The 24,330-nt window shown below is 40.3% G+C and overlaps 1 protein-coding gene across 1 annotated transcript in view; it reads left to right on the top strand.

Annotated features, from left to right (window-relative positions):
• Nucleotides 1-24,330, top strand: part of LOC149200278 (DEAD/DEAH box helicase) — a 418,917-nt gene that overhangs the window by 375,315 nt on the left and 19,272 nt on the right. The gene's annotated exons all lie outside the window — the stretch shown is intronic.

The following is a 24,330-nucleotide window of genomic DNA, read 5'->3' as shown; positions in this document are numbered from 1 at the left end:
TCTGAACGCCCATGAAACCCGGTGTTCAAGGTGTTGGCTCAGATTTAACCAAAGAAGTTAATTGTCTTTATCTTTGCTCCTTTTCCTTGAAATTAAAGTCTTAGATCAGTGTTACCCACCATATTCCATGGGGATTGCACTTGTGATGTTGATCACATGATTCAAACTTTTTGCAGTATAGTGTGTCAATTCTAGCCTTCTAAAGGTTGGAATGATGGTGGCAGCTGCTTTAGTTGTGCATTATGCTCTTCATGGACAGAGTTCATGGTGGTCAACTAGTCATGTTCTAGTCACTTTGACATTGTGTTGCATGGTCAGTTCATGTATTAGTTGTAAGTTGTAATCTCTAGCATGGTGGTTATCTGCCTATTGTTTTACTAGTTCCATTCATGTTCCATAACACTTCTGTAATTTGACCCACGTAATTTGTATTTTACAAGCATATTTTTACTTTTTACCCTTTGTGCAACCCACTTCACATCATACTTCATCATTTTACCTAGTTAGTTTGTGTATCACATCACATCTCTACCCTTTACATAGGTGAAATACACATTAAAACACTTTCACTTCATTCCATCTCCTAGGAGGCTCATGACACTTTTTGCTTATAATTCCCTAAATTTTATTTCATAATAACCCCTCAATCCTCATATTTCCACTTTTTCCAATATGAACACACCTAATTGGTTTAGGATATTGTAAGTAAATCCAAAGACCTTAGGTTGACTATATAGTTATTAGCCTATAAATGCTCAAATGTTACAATTCTTCGCTAAGGCTCATTCTCTGGGTTTTATCGATGATTTATCACTAGGGAGCACAACTTTATGTCTATGTGGTACATGTTGCCTCAAAATCTAGAAGGACTTGTGAAGGGAGCTCACAAGACAAGAACTAGACCAAAGAACAACAACGAGGCGGAGGCTCATGTTGACACCTAATGCTACGGAATACAAAATAAGAAAACAAAGATACCTTGGAATGTGAGTCCCAAGGGTCTCTCCTTTAATGTATATGTATTACTGTTCTTCTTAATAGAAAAACCAATTTTTCTGGAGTTACCATATACTTGGCTTGACATGGTATCAGAGCATAGGTCCACAGGTCCCATTTTACCATTCCTCAACCTTGTAACTCTCTATCTACTACCATTTTTCTTTCTCCTACACAGACTTGTCCCCACAAACAAATAGAACCTGTGTGCTCTCTCTTGCTCAATGGTTTCGCTCTGTGCTACCAAACGCTCCTCTTTGAATACCTACACACTGTTTGACCTGCTCCATGCCTTGTCTGTGAGGCTTCCTGAGCCATTCGATCCAATTCGAACGTGAGGTTCCACGGCTTTCTTGTGAGGCTTCATGCTTGCTTTATAGATTTTCAAATCAAGCATTTCCAGTCTCAGGAAATCATTCGTTGATAGCCCCATCTCACTCAAATTGCCTCTCATATTGTTGTTTGTCCTCCAAAATTATCCTTTGTTACTACTACTATTACTTTTTCCTGTAAATTTATCTTTTCGGTTGTTCCATATCTGCATTTTAGGCGATTTCATCATTAGAGGAAGTAGAAGAGCTATGGTTGAATATCCGACAGATCAGTAAGTATATGACAACTTAAGAAACTTGTAGTAAGGTGACAACCGACAATGTCTCTTTATGCTTCATCAGAGTAGCGCAACAAAGCTATGTGGTGTAAGTCGTAATTCATTAAAGAGTCCTTTATTTCTATAGGAGTTGATTATATATGTGCAACTTGGTTTATATGCGAGTTGGTAGTAATGGTTTATACAATATATAATAACAATCTCTTTTTGCTTGTGGTTCATGCTTGTGGTTTGATGCATACGCGTGTAGGTTGGTTATTATGATAGTTGATTATATGATGCGTTGAACATTATTTGTCTGTTGTGTTGGTTTATTCCCTGTTATATACTCTACTCTTTGCGTTACTTGTATGCCTTGTTGGTTGTATACTCTCTGTGCTGTATACTCTATACTCTTTGCAATATATGGGAATTGCTTTATTTCAAAGTGGAGCAAAATGGTTGTTTGAATTCGAGAGGCTGCATCATTTTTTTTTGGGTTATTTTGATTAATGAGAATTGGAGCCAAGTTATATGATGGGTCTTTGTTGTTTGTATATATATATATATATATATATTATCAACGGCTATTGGTGCAAGTATTTTGACTATTCAGGGCTAGGTTAAAATTTATTTAATAATACATTCTCTCGTCTGAATAGTTGGAGTAGTTCTCAATGGCAAAGAGAACAACCATGAATGGTCCAAAAAGATAAAGCATATCCTCATTTTCAATGAATTATTGAAAGTTGTATGTGAAGGAGAAGGTGACAATCTGCCTGCAAAGTCCACAACAGACAAAGAGCTCGCCATATGAGAGAAAAAGAACAACAAGGCCTATGCCTTGATTGTTGCATCAGTTAATGAAGAAGTGAGTCATCATATTGCACCAATTACCAATGCCTTTAATGCTTTAAAGAAGTTGAAAGACTTATATGACTCACACCTAGAGCTTGAAGTAGTGCAACTAATGATCAAACTTTTCAAAATAGAATTCAAAGATGATAATCCTCTTTTGCTAGCCTTTGAAATCAGAGCTATTATGCATGATGTAGAAGCCACCGAAGTTGAAATTGATGTTCCTATCACAACCATATTCAATGCACTATATCCCACATATTTTCATTATCTTGAATCATTACAAGCTAGTGGCCAACTTAAAGAGATTACTTTTGACACTCTTGTGGAGAAGTTCGCAGAAAGAGAGAGATTTTGGGAAGAGGAGCACAGTTTCTCAATCTTTTGAAGAAGTTGTGTGCCTTGCACAAAAAGAGAAGAATTAGCCACAAGATTCTTGTAGAGGAAGAGGTGACAGAAGGGGACGTGGAATGAAGAATAACAAGGGCAGGGGGGAAAACATTGTAAAGGAGGAAGACTTGATCTCCATTATATTTGCTACAACAAAAATGGACATGATGCATCCACATGCAAGCTCTCTTGGGACATAATTAAGTAAGAAAGAAATGAAGAGAAAGGTAAAACACCACATTCAGGGAAACGTAAAACACCTAAATTTGCTCATTATATTGTGGCATACTACACTATTGGAATAACTGAAGAATTTTTGAATACTTCATTTGCTTCGTGTAAAGATGCATGGTTGGTTGACATAGGTTCAACTTTCCATGTGACCTTTCAGAAAGATTTCTTTGAAGATTTTAGTAATAATGTAGATGGAGCATTCTATTTTGCAGACAAGTCAAAACTCAAGCCATTTGGACTTGGCACCATTAGACTCAAACTCCCTGGACTCCTTGACTTTCCTCTTCATGATGTTCTCTACCTTCTAGAGCTGCAGAGAACCTGCTGCCCCTAGTTCATATTCGTCAGCAAGGACACTCCATTCACATGTTTGATGGAAAATTTGAAGTGAGAAAAGCATCAAAGAACTTACTTGGCATGATGGGAATAGAAGAAGAAAGACTCTTGAAGCTGCAAGGAATGTCCGCTCATGCATAGAACTATGCATACAATGCTTAGTATAATAAAAGTACATTGCCATCTAGTCTTTTATGGCATGCAAGATTTGAACATCTGGACTATGATAGTCTTTGCTTATTAAAGAGAAATGGTGTTACTGGTTTGCCAACCATTCCTAGGAAATTGAAGTAGTTTGATGCTTGTATCTTAGGAAAACCATTTCATGATTCTCTTTCCAAAGCATGTAGAAAGCTTGAACTGATTCATTCTGACTTGTTTGCCCTATCCCTGTTCCTTCTGCAAATGGAAATAAATATATGATGACTTTTATTGATGAATACACCAAGATGTGTTGGGTATATTAGTTGAAGAACAAATTAGAAGCTTTTGAAACTTTCAAAAAATTTCATGCACGGATTGAAAATGATACACAATCTCATATTGGCTTTGTTATCCACCATTTTGTGGTTAATATCCCTAGGAGAATTTTTTTCTCCAAGATGGTCCTCAACTGATAACCAACAACCCCTTGTAGCCACCAACTAGCTCATTGTGCCATCCTCTCCACCACCTGAGCCAACCATGTGATCCCTCGCCCATCTGCCATGATCGTATGTTTGAAGGTGGGTCTCTTGAATCTAAAGGTATGTCTTTTCATTTAGAAATCAAGTATTGTAGTTTGCTTATCATGGACACTTTTGTGCATGGATTAATGTGGGTGATTCAGCGGAAAGAATGGGCTAGGTCTGTGCTTCTGCCTCCTAGACCCCTCTTAGGAATTAAAATTGGATTCTAGTTTCGTGGGATCTCTTCTATTGACCATTTGGTTCCACGGATGGTATTTCATAGGAAACCCCAATTTTGGTTGCATGGTCCTACTCCCTTGTCCTCCTATATTACCCTCTTTCCATTCATTATTACCCCATTCATCATTTCTCCCGCCGGGATCCACATTCCTCCATTGAGGGTTAGCTCACCCCTTCCTCTTGCCCACACCTTGGGTCATGGCCTTGAATGAAGGCCGGAGGTTGGTGCAACTAAAAAGAAAGAGAAAAGCATATATGGCCACATTCAACAGGAAAATGTATTACAAAATGCAAAAGATGGCCAGGACAAATACATTTAGCACATGGGCAAAAGCCAATACATGAGCTCTACCCCATCATCATGGCCATCACCTTGGTTCCTATAGGTTCTATGAGCCTTCTCGTCATATAGGAACCCATGATTGTTCCAGCCCCTAGTGGGCGATGAACCGCCCCACCTTAAAAAGGGGAATTCACTGCTATATCCTATACATCATGCTCTAACCCCTTGAGCCCCAAGAAGTTGATCAAATAAAATCATAAAAATGCAAAAAGACTTAAAAGAAGGTTGGAAAAATCAAGGTCGGGGCACCTCATGTACCACGATTTCTCTCTCCTACACATTATAAACCCAAGTGTGGGCTTCCCTCTTATTAGCTACCCTTGTACTCTAGCATGTGACGTAGGGCTACCCCTTCTCATTCCCTACTTCATTCACCTATCTGTCAAATGCCACCACCTTTTGAAGGATGTACCTTGACTATATTATCCTCTTTAGAAGTAGAAACCACCTAATAGGATTATTAGTTAACCCTATTTGGAGTTTAGGAGACATTGACACATCCCAAAGCCCATTATGGAAGGGCAGACAATTATGAAGTCCCCACCTGTGGTCCATGATTTGGTAAGATCATTTACTCGATTTCTTTAATGACTTGTTATACTGGAAGGCTAGGGGACGCATTGGATCTTATGCAGGATTGCAGATGGTTTCCATCTTGGGTTTGGTCTACCTATACGAGGTCCTAATCCTCCAGAGGGCCACATTTTCACATGTAGGGTGAGCGTTGAGATCCATGGACCTCGACAGTAGTAGATTGCACTCCATGGATCCCCATAGCCATACAGAGATTGCTTGTCGTTCACACATTGGACAAGGAGGATGCACCTGATCCATCATGCCCAATTGGCCCCAAATCTACACCATACACTTGGAAAATGATCCAGGACTTGCACGATGATGTGGCATCACCTACACCATCATCCTAGCCCTTGCAAGCGATCTACAAGCATCTTCGATTTGTTTGGAGACCCATGAGGACACTTGTGTGCCCCCACATGTCATTTGGAGCACCACAGGTTATTACAAGGGGCCATCCCCTTGTCCACTGATTTTGAGGGTCCTACTCTTTATTGTGGCACCCAAGGACCTCATTAGGCCTCTTAGAGGGCCTTGCGACATGCATAGATTATTATTTGACCTCTTGAGAGGCTTACTTTTCCATTTATGAGTAAGTTTGGTGGGCTTGTCACCAAAAGTTGAATTATTAGAACATTATTTTATTTTTGGGGCTTATGTAAGCCAAGGATGCTAATTCGAACTCCTAAGTTGTGTATAAATACAAGTGAGATGAGTTCATTTCTCATCATCACTTTGGTTAGGATCACTTCTCTCTCTTGAGATTTCCGCACTTTTTCTAGTGGATGAATTGGAGCTTTATGGATGAATTTTGATGTGTGGATATTGGTCTATCTTCTCTTGGAGCTTCTCTATTGTCAATTGTGAATGGTTGGATATACTCTGTTACATGTAAGTACATGCTTTTTGATGTTATTCTTGTTTACTTTTGTCATATACGTTGGACTGGGATTTTTGTTGTTCTAGGGTTAATTGCTGCATGCATTTACTGCTTAAAATTGTGGAATTTGTCCCTATTATAGCATCTCTCAATTTATGGGCCATGTAATATGAGCGAATCTCCTAGGGTTAATTCTATCAAAGAATTCGACCTTGATAAGCCATTCCTCTTGCACATTGAAGTATAAAAGCTGCAAGGTTGCTTCTCTTGACCTAGAAGGCTATCAAAGTGATCTTGAGGCCTCCTTGATTGGGAAACAATAAATCCTACTAATATTCATCATAGACTCCATTCTCCCAAAAATTAAGGCACTGATCTACCAAGGGTGGTCACTAAAACTCATATTCTTTCACCTCCTCCCAGGTCTAGCCAAGTTGGGGTACCTAGGGCATCAATTTCTCGACAAGCTAGCCATAAAAAAATTTGATCTCCTAGGGTCTCCTGTGTTGGGCTTTCCTCAAGCTCTCCAATTTTGAAGCCATTCCGACGGTGGAGTTGGGAGAAAAGCTAAGCCCTAGCTCCGAGATCAAAACTTTGCCTTCCATCCCCAAGGCTAGTACCTCATAGGGTCAAAATAACATCTTCAAGTGAAATTCTTTCTTTGATCCTTTCCTCCACCTTGTCTAGGGTAAGAATATCATTGGTTGTTACATACTTTCCTCATACCCTAGACTGAGTGCACTTGGCCCCGTGTGGTTCCACTCCTTTGGAAGACCATTCGTCAAGAACCATCTCGGATACCAATTCTAACAAGGATTCTAGGGATTGGGGAACTCCTTCACAAATCTGATCTTACAAACCTAACTATGAAATCCTCTCTTCCTTTCCCTAGAAGACATAGTACCTTACTTAGAAAGCAAGCAAGCTCCATCCTTCAAACTCTTTTGGGAAAGGGTTTGGTTGGGTCACTCAGATTCATTGACTTATCCTTCATTGGTGACTCCATACATACCAGGTCTCCTCCCATCAATGAAAGAACGTAAATAGAAAGGATTCATAACTGAGGTGACAATGGGCTAAGTCTCCATTTGTTGCCCTTGTCCTAGCATTTTTCCTTTAGGGATACCCCTTAGGTCCCCTGCTAGTTTGAGCGGTAACATTTTGGTACCATTGCCGGGGACGCGAAAGGTTGTTTTGTTCCCCATACGAGATAGTGACATATCATTATTGGTGACTCCATTGGAAGAACAAAGCCCTAGTTCTTCATTGAACTTTAAAGTCGATGCTTGTAAGGTGAAGAAAGCATTTTTCTAGGCATCTTTAATTTCACCCTAGCGACTCCTACATATGTTTCATGTATACGTCAAATAGGTTGTCATTCTTTTGTAAATTTCCCGCTTTGGACATTGCTAACATCCCTGGACATCCTAATCATGTTCGGGATGGATGGTATGTGGGGTGCCCATGTTTGATGGTGATCCACTCTCTGCAAATTACCATGTGGAAAGATTCAATGCACATACTTTGAAGGAGAAAGTGGTTCACCAAGATGTCCTTATGTTGTTGTTTATGGGATCTCTCAGTGGTCATAACTCATGGCTCCATGATCATGAACCCAAGAGCATCTCATCTATTGAGGAGTTCGTTAAATGCTTTCTTAGTCACTTTCAAGTATACCTTGCATTAAACATCCAAGAGGAAGCCCTCATTGAGCCTCATCAAGACATTGAGGATCTAAATAATGAGCAAGAAGACAAGTCCTCATTGGGTCCACATGATGAAAATGATGATTTTGAGGACAAATGTGTTGGGAAGGATGAATTTATGGAAAGTGAAATTGAGACCAACCCCTACCTTCCTTAAAGGTATTACTCCCAATGAATCCTCTTTTGAAAACCTTGAGAGAGATGATCCCATTAGCCCCTTGAAAGATGACATTGAAGATTATTTCCACATTGAAAAGGAGAAATGGGAAATTATTGGTCCTCAATTTGATTGTGCTCCCATTTATGACACCAACAAGGAGGATGAGGATGAGATTGGTCTTCCCTTCCCCTCAGGCACTATTTATGATGACATATCCATTGATACCGTTGGGAAGGAGAATCTTCATTTTCCTTTGCATAAAGAGGGGCAGTTGGAAGTGATCAACTTTCCTTTTAAGAGAGACCCGATCTTTGATACTAAGGGAATTGATAAGGCTCCCACTTCTCCTGAGTATGATTCTATGTTCAAATCACTTGAGCCTTTAGATTATGACTTTGGGAAAGCACAACTCGTTGAATGCAATATTTCTTTCTCCCTTTTTCCTATTGGTCATCATCTTGAGTCTTCGTCAAGTGATTCCCTCACCCCTAGTCATATAATGTCAAGTAGCTGTGAGCCCTTCCCCCCGCTCGAGTATAGTGTCAAGGAAAAGCCCTTCATCGATTATACTTTTCCTCCTTGGACACACCCTCAGGGTTTTGATCACTCCATAGTCTCCCCTCTCCAGTGTAATCATCATGGCCAAACTACTTGTGTTTCTTCATCTTGTCGGCCTCCCTTTCCCACTAATCATAACCCAATAAAGGCCTTAAACCATAACGTAAATAATAAGAACAATGGTGGAAGTAATATGCCAGAGGTTGCCATCCATCAAAGGTTTATATGCTTCGTTGTTGACATCTCTATATTTTGGTTGTAAGAGAAGATCTCATGGACTAGATTACATCCTTTTCTCACCTCTTCTCACATAATCATCCATGTGTGGGCATCATGTTTTCCCACCTCCCGCCCACATCATCCTCCATGTGTTTGGATTTGCATTCGCTTTGGGGTTTGCTACATGAGTAGTCATACTGGTAGGCATATGTATATTGATATGATGATATGTTGGTTGCACAGGCTTTATGATTACGCCTAGCATTAGCATTATCACATGCATGTTAGGGTAGGATGCATTGCATGTTGATTTTTGCATTAGAAATAACATCATCTGATGCATATTTTATTTTCTATTGATTTTATGGCCTATCATATTAGCATGTGCAATCATGAGATGCTGCGAAAACATGTTGCCCTGTGTTTTCCATCTATTATATGTGCAGGTGACAGGTCTACGGTAACCAAGAGATTGTTGGAGTTCTCGTGACCTCCCATTTGAGTAGCTTCGCCCACTTCTTTAAGAGATCACATCTCAGTTGGAGCCAAATTTTATCCACCATTTTGTGGGTAATATCCCTAAGAGAAATTTTTTCTCCAAGATGGTCCTCAGTCAACAGCCAACAACCCCTTGCAACCACTAGCTAGTTCATTGTGCCATCTTCTCCGCCACCAGAGCTAGCCATGTGGTCCCTCGCCCATCTACCATGATCGTATGTTTGAAGGTGGGCCTCCCGAATCTAAAGGTTGTTAGTTTTTGGTAGCATCGGAAGTGCTCTAGCCTTGAAAATTGGTAGCATCCGAAGTGCTCTAGCTAAGGCACATGAGTTCTAAAGAATCCATAAACCGTTTGGTGAAATCCACCCGAATTGTATTTTATTAAAATAATTAATATTTTTAATGGAGTTCCTAAGTCTAAACTTAGGGAAATTAAAATATTAATGGGTATTAATCAAAATATGGGTGAGAATGATCTAGAAGGCGGATCAAGTCATGTTTTAATCTTAGCCATTGATTAGAGACTTAATCTCGGCCATTGAAGACTCAACAGGAAAAGTATAAAATGGAGGCTTGGGGTTCATTTAGAAACACACAGAGAGATTGAGGAAATCGATTTTCTGAGGTGAGAAGTTCTCAGGAGGAAAATCGATTGGGGAGATCTTGTTGCTGAGGGGTAGAGAGAATCCGAGAGGACTTTCTGGAAAATACAGAACAGAGAGGCGGAGAAAGCTTGCAGAGAGGCAACACAGTAGCCGGGAGAGGTGACTCAGAAATGCTACCTGTCATGCAGAATCCAGAATTGCCGGAATAGCCGGGAGAGCTGACGCAGAAAGCTACCTATCATGCAGAATCCATAACTACCGGAACAACTAAAACTGCCGTGAATCGTCAGAACAACCGAGAGAGATGATGCAAAGGGCAAAGAAGGTGACGCAGGGTTGACACAGAGCCTGAAAGGCTGACGTAGGGCCTACGCAGGGCTAGCGCAGAAATAACTGGGGTTAGCCAGTCTTGTGCTGAATCAGTCGAAATTTTGCCGGGTGAAGTGAGGTAAAACTTAGATTTTCCACTAGTATTTTCTCTATTAAGGGTGGCTAGATGAGCATCCTTGGTTTGTATTCAAATATTTCTCCTACATAATAATAAACCCTCAGAGCTGCTAGACCGATTTTCCCGCATTGCGTTTTTCTGGGGACTATTGTGTCCAAAAATGAGTGTATCCTATGTATCTTGTTCTTTGCTCTCTTTTGTATTTCATGAGATCAAATATTTAATAAGTGTAGGCTGTAGAAGTAATTTGCTTCAGTATTCAAAAGAATAACTTGATGAATGTAATTTAAAAAAATCAAGTAGGTGAAGTAGATTCAGATTTGCTGTAGTAAGGATTCCTTCGAGTGTAGGAATTTTCACATGGTATCATAACATTGATTTTGAAACAGGAAGAGCAGATCCAATGCTGAGTAATGAGGTCGGAAGCTGCACTTGGCAGCAATTCAAATCCCCTTGAAGGGATTGCGCAGTCCTTGCTGGGAAGCAGATCCGAGGAAATCTCTCTCTGAGTGAGACGACAGAGAGGTGCGATTTTCAGTTCGTAAGTTTGCAGAGGCAGAGGGAGTGACGCACAACCTCAATGCAGTACTTGAAGGATGCAGTTTCTGCCAAGGAAAAAATTCGCTGGAAAAGAACGAAGACACATAGAAGGGGAATTTTCTCCTCAGAGAACTTTCTGCCAGAAAGTTCAAATTTCTCACTTGCTGAGCAACTGAGCAGTGCTAAGCAGTGACTAGAGGAGTCAGTTCGACAATTGGGTGAGATGGCATCGCATGGGCTCAGAGATCAGGACAGGTTGGACAGAGCCTCCAACAATGTCATATGGAAGACCAAGATCTTAGCTGTTCTAGAGGAATATGATCTTGAGGCCTACATCAAAAGTGTTGTAGTTGTTCCTGCTGAAAACGATCAAAAGAAGAAGTACAAGGCCGAGCAGGGGAAGGCAAAGAGGCTCATTCTCGATGGAGTTCGAAATCATGTGGTCTCACACTTGCAGGGCAAGAATATAGCCCGAGAGATGTGGGAAGCCTTGTTTTCTTTGTATGAAGGCTCTTCCGAACAATGAAAGAAGTATTTGGAGTAGAAGCTGCAATGGACTTTGATGCAGAAAGGAGAAGGGGTGAACCTCTATCTTCAGCGTTTTCAGGACACTAGAGACCAACTTGCTGCAGTGGGGTCCACTCCTTAGCCAACCGCGATGGTGAGGATAACCCTGAATGGAGTCTCGGATGAATGGCAAGTTTTCGTCCAAAGCATATTAGGCAGAGAAAAACTACCTTCATGGGAGGAGATGTGGGCAACTCTTCAACAAGAGGAGTTAAGGAGGGACCTAGTGAAGGTCAACCTCAGTGGCAGTAGTGGGAGTGGCACAAAGACGGAGGAGGAGAACACAGCTCTAACATCGAAGGGACAACAGAAGCCGAAGCGAAAGGACATTTCAAAGGTGAAATGTTTCAGTTGTGGTGAGATGGGTCACTATGCATCCTAGTGTGCTTTGAAGAAAAATGACAAGGATGAGAAACATGATCCTAAGGCTGCTTCAGCAAAGATTGACGAGGATGAGTTTGTCATGAGTGCCCATGCATCTCCAGGAGGGAAATGGGGCAATATTGAGTTATAGTCGGGAGGACTACATGTGGGCAGGATCCTTGAGGAGTGCACCTCTTGGATCAACTCCTTGCTATGAGAGCCCAAGATTTAGTAGCGAGATGGACTTAGTGTCAGATGATGCAGTGGAGTGTTTGGAGGACAAATGCAGTGGCTTGGGATTGATCAACGCAGAGCAGTGTTGGCAGCAGTGCAGACGGCACAGTGTAGAAGTTAGCATCATCGTAGAAGATTCAGAGGGTCAGTAGCAGTCAGATTCCAACATTCATTGTATTATGATGAACATAGTTAAGTTCAACTAATTTTAGATGTTTTTTAGTTGCTTCTCTCAACAAATGTGTTGCATTACAGATGCATTGTTAGCAGTGGTAGTGCTAGCAGCATAGCAAATGCAGCGTTTGAGAGAGAGCTGCATTACAGATGCAATAGTGGCAGTGGCAGTGTCATGGGCAACATTACAGTAGCAGCTGCAGCACAGTGTTGGTGGCAGTGACAGTGCAGAAAGGAGGTGCTTCAGAAACAGAGCAACATGCAGGTGGACATTGTTGCCAGAGCACTTTCCTCGCTAAGAGGGAGTGTTAGTTTTTGTTAGCATCAGAAGTGCTCTAGCCTTTGAAAATTGGTGGAGAGACTAAGGCACATAAGTTCTAAAGAACCTAGAAATCGTTTGGTGAAATTCAACCCGAATTGTATTTTATTAAAATAATTAATATTTTTAATGGAGTTCCTAAGTCTAAACTTAGGGAAATTAAAATATTAATGGGTATTAATCAAAATATGGGTGATAATGATCTAGAAGGCAGATCAAGTCATGTTTTAAGATTAGCCGTTGATTAGAGACTTAATCTCGGTCGTTGAAGACTCAACATGAAAAGTATAAAATAGAGGCTTGGGGTTCATTTGGAAACACAGAGAGATTGAGGAAATCCATTTTCTGAGGTGAGAATTTTTCAAGAGGAAAATCGATTGGGGAGATCTTGCAGCTGAGGGGCAGAGAGAATCTGGGAGAAGGATTTTCCAGAAAATACAAAACAGAGAGCTTGTAGAGAGGCAGCGCAGTAGCCGGGAGAGGTGACACAGAAAAGATGCCTATCACACAGAATTCATAACTGTTGGAACAACCAAAACTGCCGGGAACTGCCAGAATAGCCACGAGAGTTGACATAGAGGCAACACAGTAGCTAGGAGAGCTAACGCATAAAAGTTGCTTGTCACACAGAATCCAGGACTGTCGGAACAATTGAAATTGTCGTAACCGTCGGGAACTGCCGCGAATTGCTAGAACAGCCGGGAGAGTTGACACAGAGGGCAGAGAAGGTGATGCAACAGTGATGCAGAGCCTGAAAGGCTGACGCAGGGCCTACACAAGGCCAATGTAGAAATAGCCGGGGTTAGTCAGTTTTGTGCCGGATGAGTCAGAATTCTGTTGGGTTTTCCACCAGTATTTTCTCTGTAAAGGATTGCTAGATGAGATCCTTGATTTGTATTCAGATATTTTTCTTGCATAACAATAAATCCTTAGAGTTGCTGCACCGATTTTCCCGCATTGCATTTTTCAGGGACTATTGTGTCCAAAAATAAGTGTGTCCTATGTATGTTGTTCTTTGTTCTGTTTTCTGTTTCATGAGATCAAATATTTAATAAGTGTAGGCTACATAAGTAATTTTCTTCAGATTCAGAGGAATAACTTGATGAATGTAATGAAAAAAAATCAAGTAGGTGAAGTAGATTTAGATTTGCTGTAGAAGGGGTTCCTTCGAGTGTAGGAATTTTCACAAAGGTATGCCTTGTCATTTAGAAATCGAGTATTTTAGTTTTCTTAGCATGGACACTTTTGGGCATGGAATAATGGGGGAGATTTGACAGAAAGAATGGGCTAGGTCTGTGATTCTGTCCCCTAGACCCCTCTTAGGAATTAACCTTGGATTCTAGTCCCGTGGGATCTCTTTTACTGACCATTTGGTTCCAGGGATGGCATTTCACAGGAAACCCCGTTTTTGGTTCACAGGAAACCCCGTTTTTGGTTGTGTGGTCCCGCTCCCTTATCCTACTATATTACACTCTTTCCATTCATTATTACCCTGTTGACCATTGGAGTGGCACCTGATGTTTATATGAAGACTCCATGCCCAAGGATGTACCAATGGACACTTGTATCATCAGATATCATCAATGAACAGAGTTTTTAAACTCTACTTCTATTTTCTCATCATCTTTCTTGTACTCAGATTCTGCACCGTGTGGGGAATTGTATTAAGTGATACTAGTAATGATGAGTTTTGAATCTGTAACAGGCCTAGGATGTTGGGACTCGTTCAACAAACAATTTCACCTTGGAGTGTTTTTTTATCCCATGGACCTCATTAAGCCTCTTAGAGGGCCCTAAGACATGCATAGATTATTATTTGACCTCTCGAGAGGCTTATTCTTTCATTTATGAGCTAGTTTGGTGGGCTTGTCACCAAAACTTAGATTATTAGAACATTATTTTATTTTTGGGTTTATGTAGGCCACGGAGGCTAATTTGAACTCTTCATTAGTGTATAAATAAAAGTGAGATGAGTTCATTTACTCATCCTCACTTTGGATTGGATCTCTTCTCTCTCTTGAGAATTTCACACCTTTTCTTGGAGGATGAATTGGAGCTTTATGGATGAATTTTGTTGTGTGGATTTGGTTTATCTTGTCTTGGAGCTTCTCCCTTGTCAAGTTGTGGATGGTTGGATATATTCTATTACATGGAATTGCATGCTTTTAATGTTATTCTTGTTTTACTTTGTCATATACATTGGACTGGGATTTTCACTATTTTTAGGGCTAATTGTTGCATGCATTTACTACTTTAAATTGTGGAATTTTGTCTCTATTATAGCATCTCTTAATGTATGGGCCATGTAATGTGAATGAAATCTCCTAGGGGTAATTCCATGAATGAATTGACCTTGATAAGCCATCACCTTTTGTACATCGAAGTATAAATGCTACAAGATTGCTTCTCTTTAACCTAGAAGGCTAGCAAAGTAGTCTTGAGGCCTCCTTGACCAAGAAACAAAGGTCCTCACTCATTTTCATCATAGATTCCATTCCCCCAAGACTAAGGCATTGATCTACCAGAAGGTGGTCACCTTAAACCAATTTCTTTCACCTTTTATTGGGTCTAGCCAAGTTGGGTCACGTAGGGCATCATTTTCCTAGTGAACTAGCCCTCCAAAATGTTCGATCTCTTAGCCCCTCGTGTGCTAGTGTTTCTTCAAGACCTCCTCCAAATTTGAGGCCATTTCAACAATCGATTTGTGAGAAAATCCAAGCCCTAGCTCCGAGATCAAACTTTTCCCTAGCATCCCCAAAGGCTAGTACCTTATTGGATCAATTCAACACCTTTAAGTGAATATTCTTTCTTTGATCCTTTCCCCTACCTTGTCTAGGCTAAGGACACCATTGGTTGCTAAACTCCTTCCTCTTGACCTAGACTGGGTCCACTTGGTCCCGTGTGGTCTCATTCCTTTGGAAGACAATTCTTCAAGAACCATCCGGGATACCAAATTGAACAAGGATTTTGGGGATCAAGAAACTCCATAAGTCATATCCCATAAACCTAACCCTCAAATCCTCCCTGTTGATTTGGGGTAGCATCGGATGTGCTCTAGCCACGAAAATTGGTGGAGAGGCTAAAGCACATGAGATCTCCAATACCCAGAAATGGTTTGGGCAGAATCTAACTAGTTTGGGAGATATGAAAATAATTAATATTTTTAATGGAGTCCCTAAGTCTAAACTTAGGGAAAATAAAATATTAATGTGAATTAATATAAAATTGAGTTAGAGTGGTCCAAAAGTCATGGATCAAGCCAGGTCTAATCTTAGCCGTTGATTAGGGACTTAATCTCGGCCGTTGAATTGTCAATGAGAAAAGTATAAGAGGAGGCTTGAGGGTCACTTGGAGAACACACCGAGTTGATCAGGATTTCGACTCTCTGGGGTTGGGTTTGTTGAGGAAGTTGAGAGAGTGATCAAAGTTGCAGCTGAGGGGCAGTGAACACAAAAGCAGAGAGGCAGAGATAGCACCAGGAGGATCAACGCAGTAGTCGAGAGTGAGGTACGCAAAACTAGCCAAGGGTTCACGCCGAACCAGCGAGGGCTCACGCAGAGGCAGCTAGGAGCTACGCAGTACCTTAGAGGGCCAGCATGGGTGACGTAGAGGGCAAGAGGGCTAACGCATCGCCTCCAGAGGCTGATGCAGGCCAAGCCAGAGTGACGCTGGGAAAACGATGTGCCTGAAAGGGCTGACGCTGTCCCTAGAGGCTGACGCTAGGGTTTTGTGGGACAGATTGGAGCTGTGAAGCTACTAGATTGATTATCTGGGGTTACAGCCGGAACATCTATCTTCGACTAAGAGGTACTACTGCCGAGATTATTCTCTGTTAGATGAGCTGGTTTTGCCACCCAGATTGTATTCAAAAACTGCTTAATAATAAAACCCTCAGATAGCTGCACCGTATAACCCGCATTGGATTTTTCCGGGGACATTGGTTCAAAAAAACGGTGTCACTTGTGTGTTTGTTTTGTTTCCTTCAGTTGATGATATGTAATGTGTTGAGCATGTACTTTTATTTATTTTCAGTATTTACATAGTAAATAACTTGTTAATTATTCATAACAAGTAGGCAGAAATAAATTAGAGAAGTACATGAAGGGTTTCTAATGGGTTAGACATAGAAATTCCAACACTCCCTTCCTTTTCTTAGAAGACATTGTACCTTGCTTAGAAAGCAATCGAGCTCCATCTTTCAAACTCTTCTGGGAAGGGGATTATTTGGGTCACTCCACATCCATTCATTGATTTATCCGTCATCGGTGACTCCATAACGTCCCGGGTCTCCTCCCATTGGTAAAAAACCATAAATAGAAGGGAGCCTTAGCTGAGGTGACAGTGGGCTAAGTCTCCATTTGTTTCCCTTGGTCTAGCATTTTCCCTTTAGGGATCCCCTTTAAGTCCCCTGCTAGTTTGAGCGGTAACAATGCCTTGTTAGTGCTCCAAATGCTATGTCTAGTTGTGATGAGGTGTGAAAAAGTGCCATGATGTTAGAATCATCCAAAATTTTAGGAAGGTGTCCACCTTAAATCGCCCTCTGGTGTCCCAAGTCCAGCTGGGGTGCCATCATGTCAGCTCCATGGGTCTCCAACTATCAAAACAAAGCCTCCTCTCTCTAATGTTAGGGCTTCTTCAAGTGTAACAAGCCCTCTCGAGTCTCTCAATGGGAGACCATCCTCAATTGGGCTTTGAATCAAATCTTGCCCATGAGGTTTTGTTAATGCCAGTCTGCTGGCATGTTGCATCCAATGGTGTCATCATGAAGAACAAGGTCCTCTCTAGCGTTAGGGCTTCTCCAAGTGTAACAAGCCCCCCGAGTCTCTCAATTGGAGACCATCCTCAACTGGGCTCTAAATGAAGCCCTGCCCATCAGGTTTTGTTAATGCCAACCTGCGAGCATGCATCCAATGGTGTCATCATGAAGAACGAAGGCCTGGATCTTAAGGGTTTTTTGAGAGATGAGACATTTGCTCAAGTCATCAGGAGGTTGAACTCTCTAAATGCTGCATCTGCTAAGCCATCTATCTCTTTGAAGAGGCCTAGGTACCTATGGAGTGAGTGCCTATAAGGCTAAGGCTACCATGGACCACTTGACAAGAACAACATGAACTCTAGTGAAAGCAACCATCCATCAGAGACTAAGATCATATATGCATTTAAGTGGACCAAATTTGGATGTTAAGGGCTCATTAATACTTCAAACAAGGATCATCTTCTGGTATCTAACTAGACCAAGTCCTGTAAAGGTGTTCCTAATCTTGATAGAGGTGGCTAATGGTTAACCCACTGTTGCATGAAGCATGGGCGTTTTTTGGAAGCGAAGCATTAGAAGCGTCATTTTCCAAAAATCGTCGAAAGCGAAGCATCTCTCTCTCTCTCTATATATATGTATATATATTCAAAAAAACATCCAAAATACCAAATTAGTTGTAGAAGATATGAAAACATGCATATTTGTACATAAATCAAGATAGATATGACATCCATTGTACATCAATGATTAATTACTCAAGCATTAACCATCTAGATGCATCAACCATCTATAATCTAGATTCCTCTCCTCTTGTCTAGCCTTTGCCTCTACTTTGGTTCTCTAGGGATAATACTCGATATCGCCCAATTTTGATCAAACGACCTAATCCAAGCCTTATAATATGGTAGGAAAAAATTAGCATGCATGATCAATGATTTTGAGTTGAGTGAAGGGTACATTTTTGCTAAGGCCATGACAAAGGAATTCAACAATCAGCACCACCAACACTAGGGTACATATAGGGCTTGGTGCTCTTGATTAAATGCCAATCACATTCCCTCATACTTGATATAATCTAATGAAATGCCACATTCCCATTGATCCTGAAATCTTGAATATTGATAAGTCTATTGAATTTTGAATGGGATATGAAAATTATTTTTCTCCATATGAAGTTTGATGAGGTTGGAACCACTCTTAAACATCCTGAGTCATTTCATGGTAGCGTTAAAAATTTAAGTAAAGGGATGAAAATTAAATCTTTCACTTTCATCTTTTTACTTTAAGAATTTAACATTACCATTAGGGAGCATCTAGAAAGTGTCTAGGGAGCATCAAGGCGACATCTTGGGAGTGTCCAAAAAGAATAATTCCTCACATAATAGTTATGAAATTCCAACAACAAAAAAAGCTACGCGGAAGTGTGTGAGTGATTTTTAGAATTGTGGTGGACCTGTAGTTTGGCCTATGGAATCATTTCGGAACCGCGGTTCGGAAGCGTCACGGTTCTAGAAGTCCAGGAACGGAAAAAAAGGGAGGAAATGCAGTTTTGATTTTCAGAATTGTTGTTTTGCCCGAGGATAGCCAGTGGATCCATCTGAGGCACGAATCTATCTCCTAAACTGATCCAAGACACGAATCTGCCTCCTAAACTCGGGGGGGTGGTTGATGCAACATTGTTATGGATATGCAAGAAATGACCGTAGATTAGGAAATGTTCTTGGATCTTCTAACAAAAACTATAATGCATTTGAACCATTGATGAATCAAAACATTGTATTCTACAAGTGCAATAATCTTGGTCACAAGGCACATGATTGCAAGTTTATAAGAGAAAATGCTTCAATCATAAAGACAATGAAGCCAACTATGATATGGGGAAAGAAAAAGAAGGAAGATTGCAATCTAGCGTTGATTGTTGAAGATAAAGAATATGAATGGTACATAGCAATGTTGTGAAAATTGTGATCGGGATTAAATCGGCGCGGGAACAAATCAGAAAAAATCGGAATTATCGGGAAAAAATTGGAAAAAATCGGGAAAAAATCGTTTGGTAAAAAATATTCATTTTTTTTCATTTTTTTAATATCTAAACCATCTACAACATAAAATAAATACATTGACACATAAATATGATAAAAAAACTAATATATAAGATGTTTAATATCATATCTAGCGCTAAAATCACACATAACATTGAATCATGTCCTGAATAGTAAGTCTTGACTCCTGAGTCCCAACTCAGCCTCAAAATATCAACAAAAAATATGATAATGTATCTCATCATGTCATAATGTCATATACAATAAAATGAAAGCCTAATCTTATGGATTTCCTCTGCCCCTCTTGCGAGAAAATGCCACAGCTTTCCCTTTCCCTCAAGATGTAGATGCTGGTGCCTGTGCTGGTGGAGATGGCAGTGGAGTCTGATGTGTTCTAGAAGCTAAATTACTAGAAGTAGGAGCTATAGGAGGTAGACCACGTCCTCTACTGGTGGCAGGGGTAGCCCGGGCAGGTGGTGTCACCCGGAAACATTATAATCTCCCAATCCTGAAATCCTGAAAAACTGATAAGTCTACTGGATTTTAAATGAAATCTAAAATTCTACTTTCTCCATATGAAATCCAATGAGGCTGGAACCACTCTCAAACATCCTGAGTCATTTCATGGCAATGTTAAAAATTTAAGTAAAAGGATGAAAATGAAGATTAAGCTGCTCCACTAAAAAATTATTTGTTTCTTTCAAAAAAATTGCATGAAAAAACCCAAAAAAACATTATAAAACTATGCTGTCGCGACCCCCGGTGATTTTTAAAGTTTTTATCGTGATTTTTTCGTTTTTATCGTGATTTTTTCATAAAATCGCGATTTTTTCAATAAAAATCGGCAAAAAAAAATCTGGCGATTTTTTAGTTTAATTATCACGATTTTTTCATTTTATCGCAATTTTCACAACACTGATACATAGGAAGTGGGTGCTCGACAAATATGACATGAGATCAAAACAAATTTGTCAGCCTAAAAGAAAAAGTGCCGGTGTTGCATTTGGAGATAACTCCTCTGTTAGGATACTTGGAAAAGGTGTAGTAAATCTTGGAAGTGAACATGTAAAACCAACAAATCTTTTTGCTGGTTAAGGATTTGAAGCACATTCTTCTCAGTGTTGGCAAAAGGTGTGATCAAGGGTATAATCTCTTGTTTGATTTGTGGAAATGTGAAATCAAAGAAGAAGGCTCAAGAATATTTGTTGCAACAACTACAAGAAGACCAAGCAGGATATACATTCTAGACCAAGCAGAGCAAAAGCAAATTACAACCAAACAAAAGACAACAAAGAAGGGAAGGGTAAGAAGAAAAAAGTTGTAATATCCCCAATTTTGATTTTCAGCATTAGAGATGAGTTTATGGAGAGGATGCAATTCTGACAGTAGGACTTAGGAGGAAAAGAGAATATTGTAGCTCTATTGAAAAGTGGGGACCACAAGAAAGAGAAATTTGACCCAAGGAGGGAACTCACACTATTGTAAGAGAGGATAGAGAAGGAAGTGTGAATGAGGAGGGAGAGAGAGAGTGGGGACCACAATGAGAAAAGGAGCCACGAATCATAAATAGAGCAAGAGGCACTCATTTTGGTCATTCATTCATCTATTTAGAAACTTGTCTTTGACATAGCATTCTTGAGCGGAAGCCAAGTCTGCAAGTGTTGTTTAGCACACGAGTGGAGATCTCAACCCTTGCTTCAGTGGACTTCGAGTGCCAGCCCAAGGAGGGAGTTCCATCCTTTTCGATTGTTCCAGCAGTGGGAGTGCGAGTTTGTGTGGAGGAGACACTAGCAGCAATGCAGGGACTGCGCAGTGCTTGGAGGAGACACACTTGGGAGTTGAGGAGTGAAGGGAGTTTGGGCCTAAAACTTGAGGTGGAGTTCGGGGAAGTGTTGTGGGGGCTTTTCCAGCATTTTGGCGGAGCAACAAATGCAACATTTGCTATAGGCTACATCTTTTGCTTGTGGAGGAGGGCCAAGCATTTGGGGTCAATTTTGGAGCGTCAAAACTAGGACAAACCCTTTCTGGGTTTTTGACAAGGACCTTAGAAATAATTTGGCAGAATTTTCTGGGCAGATTTGAGGGGTCAAACAAGGGTCCCAATCTAGGCAACAACTAGAGGAGCTAGGGGAAATTTGGGCCAAAATTCCGAGGTCAACATTTGGCCAATTCCTTCGTGGGTTTTTGTGGGTTATTGGTGGAGAGGCCGAGGTTAATTTCTCGGAATTTTTTGAGCATCGGAGGAGGCCCTAGCAGCAAATCTTCACACCCAACAACGTATTTCTAGGCAGTTCAGCGCAGAGCCAGGGGATAAAGCAACAACATATTTGAGGGGACTTCTTATTATTCATTTTGGCTTAGCTAGCTTGCCTTGAGTAAGCCTAGGTGCACTTTTTCCAGCACCTCATTGTACCCTCTTCATATTATAATAAAATGACTCAGCAGCGCAATTTTTGGCTTTAAAATGGTATTCTAATGCTTGAGTGTTTTTGGTTATGTTTTCCTTGTTTATCATTGTATATTTCCATTAGGAATATTACAGAAGTCCTTTTGAGCATCATGTATTAACGGAGACAACCCGAAAGAAACAAGCTGCCCTTTGCCATTGAAGTCAAAGGGGGAGAGATGTTGAAAAATGGTAGTTGCGGTCGGTATTTTCGTTAGAAAAATTGAAAGAGAAAATTTGATTTTATAATTATTGGGGTTTATTACCCCACAAGTGCTCAAGCCTGCCTCCCAAGATACACACCTATTTTCATAAACGAACAACTATAAATAGAGCCTATTAGCCCTCCAAAACATACTTTCGATCTCTCATTAAGCTCTACAGGACATTTCAGATCTCAAACATATATCTGCTGTAGTTAAGTGTGAATCTGTGGTATGTATCTTTTGTGGAAACTTGTGAGCTTGAGGCGCTTACTCTCTGTGGAAGCTTGTGGACCCGAAGCACTTTCTCTTTGCGGAAACTTGCGAATCTGAGGCACTTTATCTCTGTGGAAGCTTGTGGAACCGAAGCACTTTCTCTTTGCAGAAACTGCGAATTTGAGGCACTTTATCTCTGTGGAAGGAATGCGATGTCTGAGGCACATTTCACTGTGGAATGATGCAAAGTCTGGGGCCATATATCTGTGGAACTATGAGAAGATTTGAGGCACCTCACTCTATGGAACCATACAAAGTTTGAGGCTCATATTCTGAGATACAATATGAAGCCTTGTGGCACAATCCAAGGTCTGTTGTTGGACAGTCTTGTGGATATACTAATAGCATATTATGGACAAACTTGTGAACTCTTTTGTGGACATTCCTATGAATAGTTTGTAGACAGACCTATGGCATCCTATGGACAGACTTGTGTTGATGATCAATGCTTTGTTAGAGGGTTGGTTTGGAACTCGTGGGAGGTCATCTTGTTGGTCAGTATTTGTCTATGTGATCATATCAAAGATATGCTATTTTGATTGATGTACAAAAGGATGAATTGAACTCTCCCTCATAAGGAAAGCTTTTTGGGTTTTCCCCCTTGTGGGGTTTTGCCCTAATCATTGACCTAAAATTTGGGTGTCTCTTGTCTTATTGTTTTACTGTGATCTCTATTTCTCTATTGAAGTTGATGGTTGAAAATTTTCATGTGTAACTGCTTAATGATTGAATGCTCTAAAGAAGTCATTGTATCATTGGAAGTAGTTATCAATTTGAAAAATTGTATTAGTCTTGTTTGCTTTAGAGAATTAACATGGTATTAAAGCTATGGTGAAGAAAGGAGCACTGGGTTCACCTTTTGAGGTAGCCCTAAGTATGCCTAAGTCTGAAAAAAAGTCCTAGTTCATTTTGCATCAGAACAAAAGTCTTGTTTATGGAGGGCTGAAATTCTTGTGACTATAGTTTCACAAAGGAGATTTTGTTTTTATTAGGTTATAGACCTAGTTTGTTCAAGGTTCTTATTGAAATAAGGTCAGCTTACAAATTATATCATCAAGGAGAATCAATGGATCAAAACCCTCAGTCTATCCAGAGACTGAAATTCCTTAGAAACCTCAATCTAAGACTGAGAATCTTGAAAATGCCCGAGTTTTTTGCTTATCCGATCTGTATGTTTAAGAGGCTGAAGTATTCCTGAGATCTCACTCTAAAACGAAGGTTGAAATCAAAGGAGTTGGTTCAAAAAGCAAAGAACAAGATCTACCCTCCTGCTTGAAGAAGAACTACCAAATCATCATAAGACCAAAAATCTGGTGTGAAAGGATTTGTTTGCTCAAGGCCAAAGCCCTAATCTTCAGGTCGAGGACACTAAGAACTTATCACAGTATTCTGAATTTAAATTACAGGAACCTCTTATGCAAAAGCCGAGGAGTTTAGTAGCCCAACCATTGTAGCCTTGGAGCAGCAACTGGAAAAAGGATATCTCTGTTTGACCCTATAAAGTCACCGATGAGGTATGTATTCTTCCTCTGTCAAGACTCACAACCAAGCATAACTATGGTATGTTCAGTATGAAAAGTTGGATTTGATCTTCGGCAATATAGTATTCTAATACTCAATATGAATTGTAGTTCAAATTAAGATATTGTCACATAAGAAAAATATGTGATCTTGAATTTTTCTACAAAATCCTACTATGGCAAGACATGTTAAGATATTGGAGATAGGAAATTACTTATCCAGTGAAGTATATTGTAGCATATCAACCCTATTTATGATCCTCTGGTATAACTAGAAAATGAAAATCTTATAGCCCAGTTTTATGAAGATGGCATAAGGTTTCACCCTGAAATTTCAATCTCATTTGTCATGACTGTTATCTCTTAGCAGAATCATGATTTAATTACTCAGCGGATGGCTATCTCTATTGAAAGTTAAAACGAGGATTTGAATTCTTGTGAAAGTAATATCAGCTCGATGATAGCCAACAAGGCCATTGACCAAAAGGGGATTTGCAAATTGTTTAGATAAGCAAATCCTAGGGTTTATAGAAAATCTCTAGGATTGGATTTAGATCATCATTTCCAGAAAAACCTAGATCGTGAT

This window comes from Pinus tabuliformis, chromosome 2_1 (assembly GCF_031772625.1).
Source record: "Pinus tabuliformis cultivar Carrire ecotype Pingquan chromosome 2_1, CPIR1, whole genome shotgun sequence".
Classification (NCBI taxonomy): domain Eukaryota; kingdom Viridiplantae; phylum Streptophyta; class Pinopsida; order Pinales; family Pinaceae; genus Pinus; species Pinus tabuliformis.
The sequence above is the reverse complement of the archived record's forward strand: the minus strand, read 5'-3'. Positions and strand labels throughout refer to the sequence as shown.